Source organism: Haemaphysalis longicornis, unplaced genomic scaffold (assembly GCF_048455015.1).
Source record: "Haemaphysalis longicornis isolate Haplotype H1 unplaced genomic scaffold, Haemaphysalis longicornis Haplotype H1 scaffold_5, whole genome shotgun sequence".
Taxonomy (NCBI): Eukaryota; Metazoa; Arthropoda; class Arachnida; order Ixodida; family Ixodidae; genus Haemaphysalis; species Haemaphysalis longicornis.
The window spans coordinates 217,222,672-217,236,454 of NW_027526385.1; positions in this window are offsets into that span (position 1 = coordinate 217,222,672).

The following is a 13,783-nucleotide window of genomic DNA, read 5'->3' on the forward strand; positions in this document are numbered from 1 at the left end:
GGGAAACATCTTTAAAAATGCTCCACCCAGTGCAGCACTTCGGCCTTCGACTTGCGTCTGGTGCTTTCCGGACTAGCCCGGTGCAAAGTTTGTATGTCGAGTTTGACAAATGGTGCCTAGGGTACCAGCGAGAGCATGTCGATTTACTATAGGCTTTTAAAGTTTAAATCAATGTCTCACCATCCCATTAAATCTCTAATGAACGATACATCTACATCCAACTGTTTTTAAATCGTCCATCTATTTATGTGCCTTTCTTGCTCAGGGCGAAGGAGGAAGCTTGTGTACTTTCTGTCAAGTTTTTAGACACCTTCAAAACATCTGTCATTCATTCTGTACCCCCCTGGCATCTTCGATCTGTATTATGTGATTTGTGTTTTAGTCAATTTAAGAAAAATACGGTGTCCACAACAGCAATTTTGCAGCATTTCATGTATCTGCAGGCGAAATATGGGGCGATAGAATTTTTTACGGATGCTTCAAAAACGTCCATTGTGGTGTCTTGTGCTGCACACGGACCTAATTTCAGTGCTTGTAAAGCATCAATGTGAATTCCAGCATTTTTACGACGGAAGCATATCGTATACTCCTTGTTTTAAATCACATGAACGAACATAATATCGCAAACGCCACCATTTTCACGGATTCACTAAGCGTCCTGCGTACGTTATCATCCCAAAGGTCTTGCAAAAATTACGTGGTCAATCAGGTTTTTAAATCTTTAACGTCGGCGTATTCCTCGAATCTAAATGTAACCGTCTGCTGGGTTCCAGGCCACGCTCGGATCGCGGGCAATGAGTTGGCTGATGAAAGGGCTGCTGCTGCTGCACTCAGCAACAATCTAGACATAGCAACAGTACCCTACACTGACATCAAGCCAATCATGAGACAACACTTATGTAAAACATGGCAAACTCACTGGAGTGAACAGTCAAACAACAAGCTGCATGTAATACGCGACAGTTGGGACGATACACAACTGACTCACACAACAGACTCACCGAAGTGACCCTAGCAAGGTTACGGATAGGCCACACACATGTAACACACTCCCACCTGCCCATTCAATCACCACGACCCATGTGCAGCGGGTGTGGAGAGGGTCTATCCGTAATCCCTACACTCATTCAATGCATAGCACTTGACGCAACACGGCGCTAACACTTTCCACAACTATACAGACAATACATCCCGTTTCACCCATTGTACTTTTTAGGAGACGAGCCCATGTTTCCATCAAACGTGTTTTTAAGTTTCTCACTGATGTCAAGTTTTTACATCTCATCTCTTACCATGCATCATGACAACCTGCCTCTTCACACTAGTCATCTTCATTACCTTGTGTTTTACTTTGTTTATTTTTACTGAAATGATTTACTTTTACATTCATGTCTCTTAAATGAACCTACCATTCCTTGGCGCTCTTTGCCCTCAGTCGAACTTGCGCCACGAAATCCAAACATCATCATCATCATCGCCAAAACATCCTTGCCTTACAAGGACATGATTACTTTCAAGTTTGTTCATAAGGTTCGAAGTAACAAGTTTTCTCAAAACAGGAGGACGAAGCAAAAATAGTACAAGACAAGCGCAGCAACCTTGTCTCTTTCAGTTTTGTTTTCCAAAATATAGGCCACACCAAATGAGATATAACTCCACAATTTGGAAATTATGAAAGCATAAACACGTAAATAAAAAACCTTTACATCTCCAGTGAACAGGAATTTTAAAATCACTCTTAGAAAACTATTACAAATTGGTATTCGAGATTCGACCAACTTATACATATCATCATAGTAGGACTTGATTTCTGACTAGTTGGTTCATGATTTACGAAGAAATAAGTTTGCGCAGAAGACGAGGACGAAGAGACAAGAGGACAGGACGGGTGCATCAGCTTGTACATCTCCAATAACTCCCATCCAGCGGTAATTGCGAAAGATTTATCGTGAAAAATTCTTGATGTCATTCTTTTTGATCTCTGCCATTCCCTGCCGTACTAGCCTTCTCTAGGGATCCACTCTGTTGCCCTGAATAACCAATGGTTGACTTTACTTAGCAACATGCCCACTGCCCACCCATTTCTTCCTCATTTGTAGTAATACGTCGTAACCTCGCGTTTGTTTTCTCACCAACTATGCTCTCTTTTTTTTCCTTACGTTACATCTGTCATCTTCCATTTCATTGCCTGCTGAGTCGTCCTAAATTTATTGTAACCCTTTGAGTGAGCTTTCATGTTTCTGCAACGTAGGTGTGTGCCGCAAAGATGCGTCTGTTATATACTTTCCCCATCACGGACAATGGTGGCTTGCCATTCGCGGCCTGAGGGTGCCTGGGCAATACACTACACCAAGTTCCTAATATTTTGATCATCACACGTTATGGTTGGCATTCGCGGTATGTACTTGGCCTAAGTAGATATATTCACTTACCTACTTCCACTGCCTCGTCACCAATCTCAAACGGTTGTGCCCTTCCGAGCATATTCCGCGTTACTTTATTTTTCTGCATATTAATTTTCAGACCCACCATTCTATTCTACTAGTTCAGTGCAGTAATCATGGTTTGAATTCGCCCCCCAAGTAACTTAGGAAGGCAACGTCTTCAACACAATTGGGGTTACTTTGGTATTCTCCATTATTATTCGAGATGGAAGTGCTCACACAACAAGAACAAAAGTATGTTGTGTGAGGGTTTCCACCTTCAAGATGAACAGCTAGCAACTTGCCCAAATGTCTGTTCCTGCGCATTATTCATTAACACTTACGTCTACCGGCTCTCCATCCAATGTTCTGAATGCCTTCTGTACACATGCTGTTAGTAACATTTTAAAGATTGTGTTTGCTTGTCTGACGCCCTTTTTTATATGTATTTTATTGCTCTTAATATGGAGCACTATGGTCGCTATGAACCCACTGTAGATATTGCTGTATGGTCAGCCTTCAAGGTCGTGTGGCATCCACAGCAGCACCTCCGGCAAGGCACGTGAAAGGGAACACGAAGAAATTTCTTGAATATTTGGCTCGTGGAATAAACTGGTGACGCGGAGCTTCTGCGTGTGCATCTTGCTTATGGTGTACGCCGGCAACTGTCCTTAACACATGGCGTGAGAAGCTGAGGGAGATAATTGGAAGAAAACCTGCTGCAATGTCAATGGTAAACTGGACAACGCCCAGCATGCCGCGACGCACCGCCGCACCGCCGCGCTAAGTTAGGCGTTGCCTTTCTTAGGCTCCATACAGGGGAGCGGCTGTAGAGCCAGGGAAACAACAGCCGCACCGATCAACAGAAACACCCTCAGTTGCTTTTCCAAGTATGTGGTGTTCATTATTCAAGGCTGAGGACATCTTCGCACATTTGAGCTCGCACCAGACGAAGCTTAGAAATTTAGCGTCGTGATGAACCACACCGAGAAATATTTCCTTCCTCGCCTCAATGAGATCTACGAGCGAGCTGGCTTCAACACGAAGGTTCAAAAAGAGCGGGAGTCTGCCGAAAACTTTGTCACGGCCCGTCACGCACTGCCCCAGAATTGTGAATATGGCAGCCTTCAGGAGCAGTTGGTCCGGGAACGATGAGATGTGCATATTGGCGACAAGAAATTGCATGCCAGATTTAAGCATGACCCCAACATAACGCGTTGGAAAGCTCTAGAATCAGGACGCCAGCTCGAGACGGTCAAGCATCAGCAAACAGAGCTTCACCCCACCCTGGCAACCATCAACAAGGTGGGCCTACACGTCTTGCAGAGCGGTAACACATAGAAAACCGCCTCCTAACTCGAGTCAAGGGAGACCTACGACTAACACGTCCCAGGGGCCTGGACATGCCGTTGGTGGCGTAGAGGTTCGCACTCACGAACCACCTGTCCAGCAAAAGACGCAAAATGAAACTCTTTTAAAAAGACACACTTTTTGTCCGTATGCTTCTCCAGAAGTGTGAACATTGTTCAAAAAGCCGATCAGGAAGTCCAGTATGATTTTCTTGTCACCATAAGTTCCCCTGGCATCCACAACTTGGAAGCTACCATCTTTAAACAATGGCAACCTTTGAAAATAAAATCGACACGAGTGCAGATGAAACTGTACTCCCCCCGAAACTTTCGAGTTACATCAACATCGTCCCATTTTGGGCAAGTATCAACAAAAGATCCACGGGCCAGAGGGACGGTCATTGTCTGTACGTAGAGTAACACTACTGCCACTTGCGCTTTGAAGTCAACAGATCAGCAAAGATGTCTAGGTTCTCGACGAAGTGCGCAACCCATTTAATGGGAAGCAAGCAACTGAAAAGCTCCCACTTATCACTTACCGCAATTCTATTAGCCACATGGTCAGCCCTAAAGAGGACTTCCGTCGCTTTCCACTGGGCTAGGAAATCTGCAAACAGAATACATCATTCGCCTTCAAGATGCAGCAAGTAGAGTACATCAGTTGCCTTCAAGATGGAGAAGCGCTGTCTGCACTGTGCTCACCCCGACGCATTCCAGTTCCCGTTGGCGAGAAGACCACAAAAGAACTGGAATTGATGTAACAAACACGGCCATTTTTCGCGTGGACGAGCCAACACAGTAGTGTCTGCAATGGGGCCGGTGGTGAAGCCCTTAGAAGCCATTCGTGTGTGCGTGGACTTTATAGAGCTCAACCGCTTTGTGCTAAGGAAATGGCAACCGATTCGTTTTGTTGAGCACATGTCAGGACCTTTTGCTGGAGCAAGAATTTTTGTAAAGCTAGATATCAATCCAGGTTTCTCGCAAATGAGCTCGCTGAATCAAGCAGGGAACTAACGACACTCTTCACACCATAAGGAAGGTTGCTTCAATCGCCTCCAAATTAGCATTGCCTACGGCACCAACATTTTTCAGAGTTGAACACCATCCTGGCTGGAATACCAGGGGTCTTTTGTCACATGGATGACGTTCTTGTTTGGGGAGCTACCAAAGAGGAGCACAAAGAGACGCTTCGTACAGCTCTACGACGCATCGCCCAAGCAGGAGTAACTCTGAATGAGGCCAACTGCAAGTTTTACCGTCCCATAGCTCATCTACTTGGGACACAAAAATGGCCTGGAAGTTATCGAAGCGGATGACGCCAAAATTAAGGCAATGCCAGAAATGAAATCTCCAACGAACACGACAAAGTTGTAAAGAGTGGTAGGTATGTAAGCGTAACTAGTTCGGTTTGTTCCCAACTTGCTGAAGGTGTTAGAGCTTCGAACAATGATCCTGTCCAAGAAAGGAGAGTTCGTCTGGGATTCATATCAACAAACCGTTAGTAATAAGTGGAAGGATCTTCTCACTACAAGTGCAGCCCTCGCTGTCTATGACTCTGCCAATAAAACAGTCGTAGCAGCAGATGATTCTTCGTGTACACTTACAGCCGTTTCGTCAACAACAGGCTAAAGGGAAATGCGCAGTCATTGCCTGCGCTCCTCGCCTGCTGAAGGACACAGAAAGACGCTTGAGCAGTTCAAGCAAAAAGCTCTAGCCATCCTCTGGGCTTGGAGAAGTTTTCACACCTTTTTTTCGGCAAGCAGTTCTATTTGGAAAGTGATCACGAGCCACTCGTTCCAATATTCACCTCCAAAGCATGGGATGGTCTCACGCCAAGGCTCCTGCGTCTGTGTATGCGCATGATGCGCTTCTCACATGCAACGTAAAAGCTACAGATCCCTGGGATCTAGCACAAGTCTACAGTCGACACCTTTGTATGTTTCATGACACATAGCGTGCCTATCAAACGCCATGCCTCAAATGGTTGAAGGACAGTCAACAAGGACACAGTTCCTGCAGACATATAAAAAGCTTTTGCATCAAACAATGACCACCCTTTAGGACCTGTCTCCGGAGTCAAAATAGCCCTTCCAGGTCTGTTACGAGCAGCTTTATGAAGTTGACATTTTTTGTTATGGAACCAGAGTAGTAGTTACTGACTTCTTCCGACCAGCTATCTGGCGGCTAGTGGATGAGGCACATTTCAGGATCAAGAAGACGATGGCAAAATCAAAAGACAGTCTGGTCACCCGGAATTTGATGGGACATCGGAGATGCCATTAGTGTGGTCATAAATGCGCCAAAACCTGCCTCAACAGGAAAGTGCTACTCAAACCAACACTATTTCCAGAAAGGCCCCGGCAGCGGATAGCAATCAACCTTTACTTCCAACATAACAAGTCATGGCTGATCATTACAGATTATTACTCCAGATAGCTGGAGATTGCACGTGTTGCTCAGCTATCAGCCGCGGCGGTGATAAGCCACGACAAGTGTATCTCCGCTCGACATGAACCCGAAGTTGTGGTCAGAGATAATAAACCTCCGTTCTCTAGGGTTCCCACGTAAAAATTCGCCACCTTTGCTCGCGAGTACTGGTCTCAGCACGGTTCTCCCAGTCCCCACTATGCTCAGGGCAATGCAATGGCAGAACAGGCCGTGAAAATCGTAAAGGCGTCGACGTCGAAGACCAGAGTCGTCCACAGCACACATCTGGCTCACAGAAGGACAACGGTTAGAAACGGCTATAGTTCGGCACAGCAATTGAATAGAGTCCCCTTGCCTGCTAAGCTGCCCATGGCGTCCGAGTTGCTTAAGTCCAAAAGATCAGACAAGAGAACAAGCAACACCAGCAAAAAGCGCACGATCGACCCCAAGGCACGTTGAACCTTCCCAACATTTTGGACGGACAGGACGTCTAGATCGAACACCTTAAAAAAGGCGACAGCAGTACAGGCTGCAGCCGAGCCCCGATCGTGCATCGTCGACATGAAAGATAGAGGTATGCGTAGGAATCAAACACCTCTTGTTCCTCTCCCTAAAGCTAAGCATGGGTCAACTCATGAAGCACAAGGAACTTCACTGCAGGATGAAACCATTGGGGAGAGAGGTGAAACAAGGTGCCAGGAATTATCACATAGCCATAGCCGCTGTTGACACTGCCTGATTGAAACGAAAAGTTTACGGCCTCAGCCACGCTCGCTCGTTTATTTCGGAGTGAAATGTTGCATAGACAACCTCAAACGTTGTGTGGTATCAACAGCAACATCGCAGGAAGGCGAATGAAGGTCAAGAGCGAGAGATTTCTTGAACAGTTGGTTCGTGAAATAAACGGGTCACTCGGAGCTTCTGGGTCTGCCTCTTGCTTGTAGCGTATGCCTGGCTACAGTACAGGTCCCGGCTACAGTACAGATCCTTATATGACTCCTCGCTTACTACAACTATGTTATCCCTATTTGTGATGATATTGGGTTGCTTGTATTTAAGTGGATACATCTAATTTTTTCTTGTCCATATATACATCTCGAGTGATTTAAGGCTACCAGCGCTCTTTACAGCATCCTCAATACTCTCCATACTATACTTCCTTATGTCAGCTGTTTTACCCTGACTGAATAAATTCGAAAGCTCCGCAAGTTCTATTCGAGCAGCTGGGTTGGAGACTTTCTTGCTTTGACGCTTCCTAATTGAATCTTTCGTCTCCTTGGAAAGTTTAAGACTATCCTGTCTAGAGGTCGTGCCTCTGCCCTACTGCACCCTCCGTGATAATGCCTGTAAAATTGTCACTCGCTTCCTGTGTTGTAACTTTGGTTCCTGGGTTATAGCTTTAAATCGCTTCTAAGCGCAGTCTGAATTCCTTAACTTTCCGTCTTACTGTTAGCTTGTTGAAAGGCTTCGTCATACTAGCTTGTTCGAATTCGTCCTCAAATCTAGCCTACTCGAGATTTCACTATCCGGTGGTCACTATACCTCGCCCTTCCCAGCACTTCCACATCCTGCGTGACGCCAAGTCATCGCATAGTACGAAGTCTGTTTCATTTATACCTATAATTAAGGCTCCCCCACGTCCACTTCGGCCTATCACATTTTGCTGGAGAAGGTTTTCTTAAAGCACAGGTTCTTCCTTCATGCGAATTTTACCAATAAGTCGCCTTTTTTATTGGTACAACCCAGACCATAGTTCCCAACTCACTTTACTCCAGGCGGCTTTTTGCCTACTTTAGCAATGAGGAGTCCCAACACATGGTATAGTGTATTATTACTTTAGCCATTGCCGAACCTAATAATTAATAAAAGCGTTCAAGTAAATGGTCGTCATGGCTGGATGAAAGTGTGTAGTGCTGTACCACTTTGATTTCGTATATCTTATTGGGCCTACTTACAATACTGAATGCCCTTTTGTTCAAGATATAATATTGCTCTATGCTGCGAGCAAGAATTTCGTTGATTAGAACTCTCACTCGAAGTGCTCTTCTGTCCACTAGACGATGATAACCAAGGGCGTGTCCGTATTTCACCACTGTAAACATTTCCTCCTAACCTCACTATGTCATTTTTGATATCATTTTTTCCCGTCCAATTTTTTAAACAACTCTTCTAGATTACCCTCACTAGGTAAAGTTTTCTTGTTAAACATTGCCGTGGTAAAAGTCTAGTGGCGCCTGTACGGGTTAACTAATTCTTACATTCTCTGTTTCGTCACAAGTCTGAACGCAGCAGGTGTCATTTGTTTTGCAGCCGCTGGAGACTGACGGTCGAGGGTTAATTGGCGTAGTCATGAGAGGTATTATATACCACTTATACAAATAAAAGTGAAGTATCCGACCATAATTGCGACAACGCGCTAAAAAACTCATCTTCAAGAAGAAAGGGCTTTTAAGAAGTGGGAAAGCTGAAATCATACCATCCCTTTGAACAGCATATTCGTAGTTTGTAAAATGCTTCACTATTAGCAATCAAAAAGCCAAGCGACATTTTTTCGTACAACTTTGTCATACGTGCACGAAAATATTCACAAAAATTCTGGCAACGAAAAAACCCACAAAACATACGGCCGATGACTTTATCCGGTACTCATGACAAACCACTGAGTGACAAATTTGTCCGATGCCTTAAATCATACCTTTTTTTCTATTTTCACGATGGAATATAGCTTTCGGGAGAATTTCGTGGAGACCCCTGATTACATCGTAAAAAAGAAAACGCCACCTATTTAAATTTCTGCATATAAAATAAGTAAGGTAATTAGAAGATGAGACTTTCATCTGCAAGTAGATTGATAACTTAAAAAGCAAAATGTGGCAGTATACACGGTTCACTAGGAGCCCTTATTTCAACTACTCTTCAAGCAATAACTTGCGCAGCGTCACGTGCTGAGTTATTGGTAACTCGACGAAATCACTCCAGTGTTCAAAAATGACAAGAGGTTATACCGTAAAACACCTCAAATTACATACAAGTGCCCCGTCTAAAATATACAGCACATTTTATTTACCAACGTTATTCTCCTCGAACAGCACCACTTCATTCACCTATTACAACATGGTTTTCGCGATGGCCTGTGCTGCGACACGCAATTTTCTCCCTTAGTTCAGACTTGCACACACATCTTGACCGTCAAATACAAACTCATGCCATATTTCTTGATTTTGACAAACCTTTTGACGAACTTCCTCAGAGCCGCCTCATGATCAATCTTTCTTTGCTCAACCTTGACCCATTTGTCTTATCCTGGGTTACTGACAGAAAACAGTTCGTCGTAATAAATACTGCAAGATCACAAATCTTTCTCATCTTCTCCTGTGTTCCCCAGGGAACGGTACATGGTTGCCTACTTTTCCTCATTTACATCAATAATCTTCTACTCCCTTGTACTATCAAAACAAGATTATTCGCAGACAACAGAGTTTTTTAAGCAACGATCTTTCTTCATGCAGATAAAGTAGCTTTACAAGCAGGACTCATGGCAGTTCAAAGTAGGTTCAACAATTGGTAAATGAGTTCAAATGTATCGAAATGTAAACGAGTTTCTTTTTCACAGGCGTACTAATCCCTTTTCTTACAACTACACCTTATATTGCAGTTTTCTACAGTAGAATATTTTTATAAATACCTTGGCATACTTTTTTCAAGTGACCTGTCATGGACCGTCCACATCAAAAACATAAAAAATAAGAGTTAGTAAATCTAAGGTAATATTCAACAAACTGTAAAGTTTGATCCCAGCCACTTAACAATATTAGCTTCCACCACAATAATACGCCCAAAGTAGTGTACGCTGACGCAGTTTAAACCCACACCATAATTATGTAATCTAGAAACTTGAAGCCATTCAAAACCGCATTCCGAGATTCGTCTTTTCGAATTACTCATCATTCCCCAGTAACAGACTAAAATAAACCTGCTTCGCTAATGCCACTTAGTCACAGCCGAAAAGCTGCGCGTCTCACATTATTCTACAAATTCCATCACGCATCCCCACTGAGCATTTACGTCAACCCACACCCCATTTCTGTGGTTGCTGTTGCTACACAATGCACACACAATACCCTTGCCCGAAAACCACCAGTTTTGCAAAATCGCTCTTCATTCGGAACACACAGAAATGGAACGCCCTACCATAAACCATTGTTAGCATTTACAATGCCATAACCTTTAAAATTTCTGGCAGCAGAGTTAAATACTAAGAACAAGCAAGGAAACGTTGCGATGGCGTTAATGTTCTTTTTCTCGTGACAGAACATTTTGTTCCTTGTACAATGATTCATATTGTTATCTTACTCGCGGAGCAGGTATATTTTGCATTATGTTTACTGGAAAATGGTTTATGCCTCTAAAATGGTACCTTGTTCAGCCGGAAATGAATTCTTCCACCGTCCCCAGATTGTACCGGTTCAAACACTCCTCCCAGTCTATTTGCCTTTTTTCTTAATTCTTCTTCTTCCTGTATGGTTGGCCCGCATGAGCTATATCCTGATTTCTTGGTTTTGTTGTGTTAACATCATGTTTTCCCTTAGCCAATAATTTTCCGTCACTCCAAATTTAAGGTCTCTTCCATTGGGGACCATTGCGGAAAATTAATAAACACGCGCACGACGCAACCTAACTCACCACCACGCCCATCCTAGACGGCGCCGAGGAGTCCATTCTGCAAACCTCAGTGCCCCCTGGGACCCTAGGAGCCCTGGTAGAATGATTACACTAGGCGCGAGCGAGCGGCTCAGAATAGGGAATTAGATATCCTCCAGTGATACATAACGTCGAATAACCTCATGTCTTTCCAACGACCACAGGGTCTTGCGGACCAGGTGCGCCGTGAGACAAAAAGGGAGAGTTGTCGCGCATTCCTTATATAAAATTAACTCCAAAACATAAGCACACATGGTATGAATACGACTACATAAACTTCAAGAACAACATCTATTTATCTCCTCCTGCTCCGTACAAAGAAGAATCACTCGAAGACGAGGCTAACACACTTGCACAACCGTTCCAACGTCTCCAGTTCTGCATGCTACACAAACACTTTTCTGAAACGTAAAACCATTGGTGAAGCGAAGCCCTTCCGCATGACCACATAAACCGACTTCTTACAACTATGTTTTCCCTTCATGAGCTGAGAGCTTCTATGAGCACATCTAAGCCTCAAGCTCCAGGCACACAAAACAAAGATACATTATGATACAAAACTTACACACAGACGCACTCGAAACAATGCTGCACATACACTACCAAATATCACTTTTAGGGCACACACGAAAGTGTTCGAGAGAAGGCACTGTAGTGACTTTTCTGAACGAGGGGAAGGATCCATCCGCTCACAAGAGCTACCTGGATACAGCCCTACAGGCTGCTTGTTCAAGTTTCCCGAGAAGATGATCAACAGGAGACGTGCACATTTTGGCGTACATTGATATTCTCGATAGCTTCCACGCAGAGTTTCGAGCGGGGCGGTCAACTAGTTCTTTATAACACCACAATAAAGTTGCGCACACCGAACAATATGGCGTGACGGTTGTTTCTATATTGAGGAGGCGTATGATACAGCATGGCACTGTCGTATTCTTAGAGAAAAAAATATTTTGATATTTCTCTCCTTAACGTCGGTAGTTACATGACTAATCGAACCTGTCTTGTAACTGCTGGGTCGCCACGATCAAACGTTCACTAGCCGGAGAATGGCGTACCTCAAATTGGCAGTTTTGAGCTGCACATTGTTAACGGTTAAGATGAACTCCCTGCGAAAGCCCCCGCCCTATATTTCCTGCCCTATATATGGATATGACGTTCAATTTTTTTATGACCACGTCAGGTCCAGCTTGAGGTATACACATTCTGTTGCTGGGAAGACAAAATTGCTTCAAAGTTAATCCCACTAAAACCGCGTGGGTTTTATCATCAAAGAAGCGAGGAATCCTGACCATCCTGACAAACTCAATGGTAACTCGATTTTGTTACAAAATGAACAAAGGTTTTTGGGCGTGGCGTTGGATGAAAAAGGCAAATTCATCCCTGAGATCAAACAAATAAAAAAAACTGTACAAAGAGTGAATATTATAAAATTCCTATCCTAGCAATCATTAGTTGCTCAGAAACAACTCGTGATGCGCCTTGATACCACTTTGGTAGTGCTCGGTTGGACTACAGATATGTTGTGTATGGGTCAGCCGCGAAAACAGCCCGAGAAATGCTTATCCCAGTGCTGCACTTGGGGCTTCGGAGCTTATGTGAGGCATTCTGTACTAGTAATGCCCTGAGTCCTTACGCAGTGAGCGAGAAATGCTGTTTTCCGCATCAGCGACGTTATGTTGACATCTATATTCCTTTAAAACTTTATCAATAGGATACCATCTCTTTAAACCTGTTTTGAATAAAACATCCACCACCCAGCTGATTTTAAAACGCCGATCTCTTTGTGCACCTTTGTAATGTAGTGTGATAGAGGAAACTTTTGAATTCATTGTCATATTTATAAAAACATTCAAAACATCCTCTACGAATTTTATAGCACCTTGGAAAAATCGCCTTGAATTGTGTGACCTGTCTTAATGCCTGTGGAACCATGCTTTTAAATACAAGCATTGTCTAACGAATATTACAGCGGACCCGTATGGAATTTTTTTATTGTTGCAGGTCCTATTATTCGATATCATATCCCTAAGTACTTCATCTAGAAAAGTTCGCTGAGCGTCTTTTGTGCATTATCATCCCTAAAACTTAACAAAAATAACGTAAACAATCTGGTCTTCAATAGTATATTGTGATCGTGCGCCACACATCTGGAAGTTCTTTTATGTTAGGAACCAGGTTATTTTGTGACTGCAGGAAATGGCACCGAAGACCTAGAAGCTGTAGCTTCTGCAAACACAAATACAGTGAAGATAAAAACAAAACCCCAAAGCGATGTTCAGTGCACATTCGACAACGTCTTTCAAAACATGTTAAATAGACCGGCATATGCAGAAAGAAAAGAAGCTACACTTAATCGTACCGCACTTGAGACGATGCACCACCGACACGTGCAACAGATACACAGAAGCGCCCTTGGCTAGACAACCGATAAGCCAGATATGTGACACACTACCACCTGCTCACTGTATATCCAAGACGCCTCTGTAGCGGCTGTAGAGACGGCCGAGCTGTACTCAACCTACTAACAACATGCAATGCATTTGGCACAATATGATCGAACCTTTTCAAAGAACTTCAACAGAAAACACGTTCCACTGCACCAACCCTGTTTTAGGGGCGAAGCTCCTTAGGGCGTGGGTCTGTCCATCCTCGACGTATGTATGTAGCCACCTCTAGTTTAGTTCTTGGATTGTTTACTAGATGGTGTGGCTATCTCTAGTTTAGTTCTTGGATTGTTTACTAGATGGCGGTACTTGTATATGATGAAAAGATGCGCTTGGATTGTTTACTAGATGGCGTGGCTTCCTCTAGTTTAGTTCTTGGATTGTTTACAAGATGGCGGGGAGCGTTGTAATAAAATCCATTCGCTGTTGGCGCGCG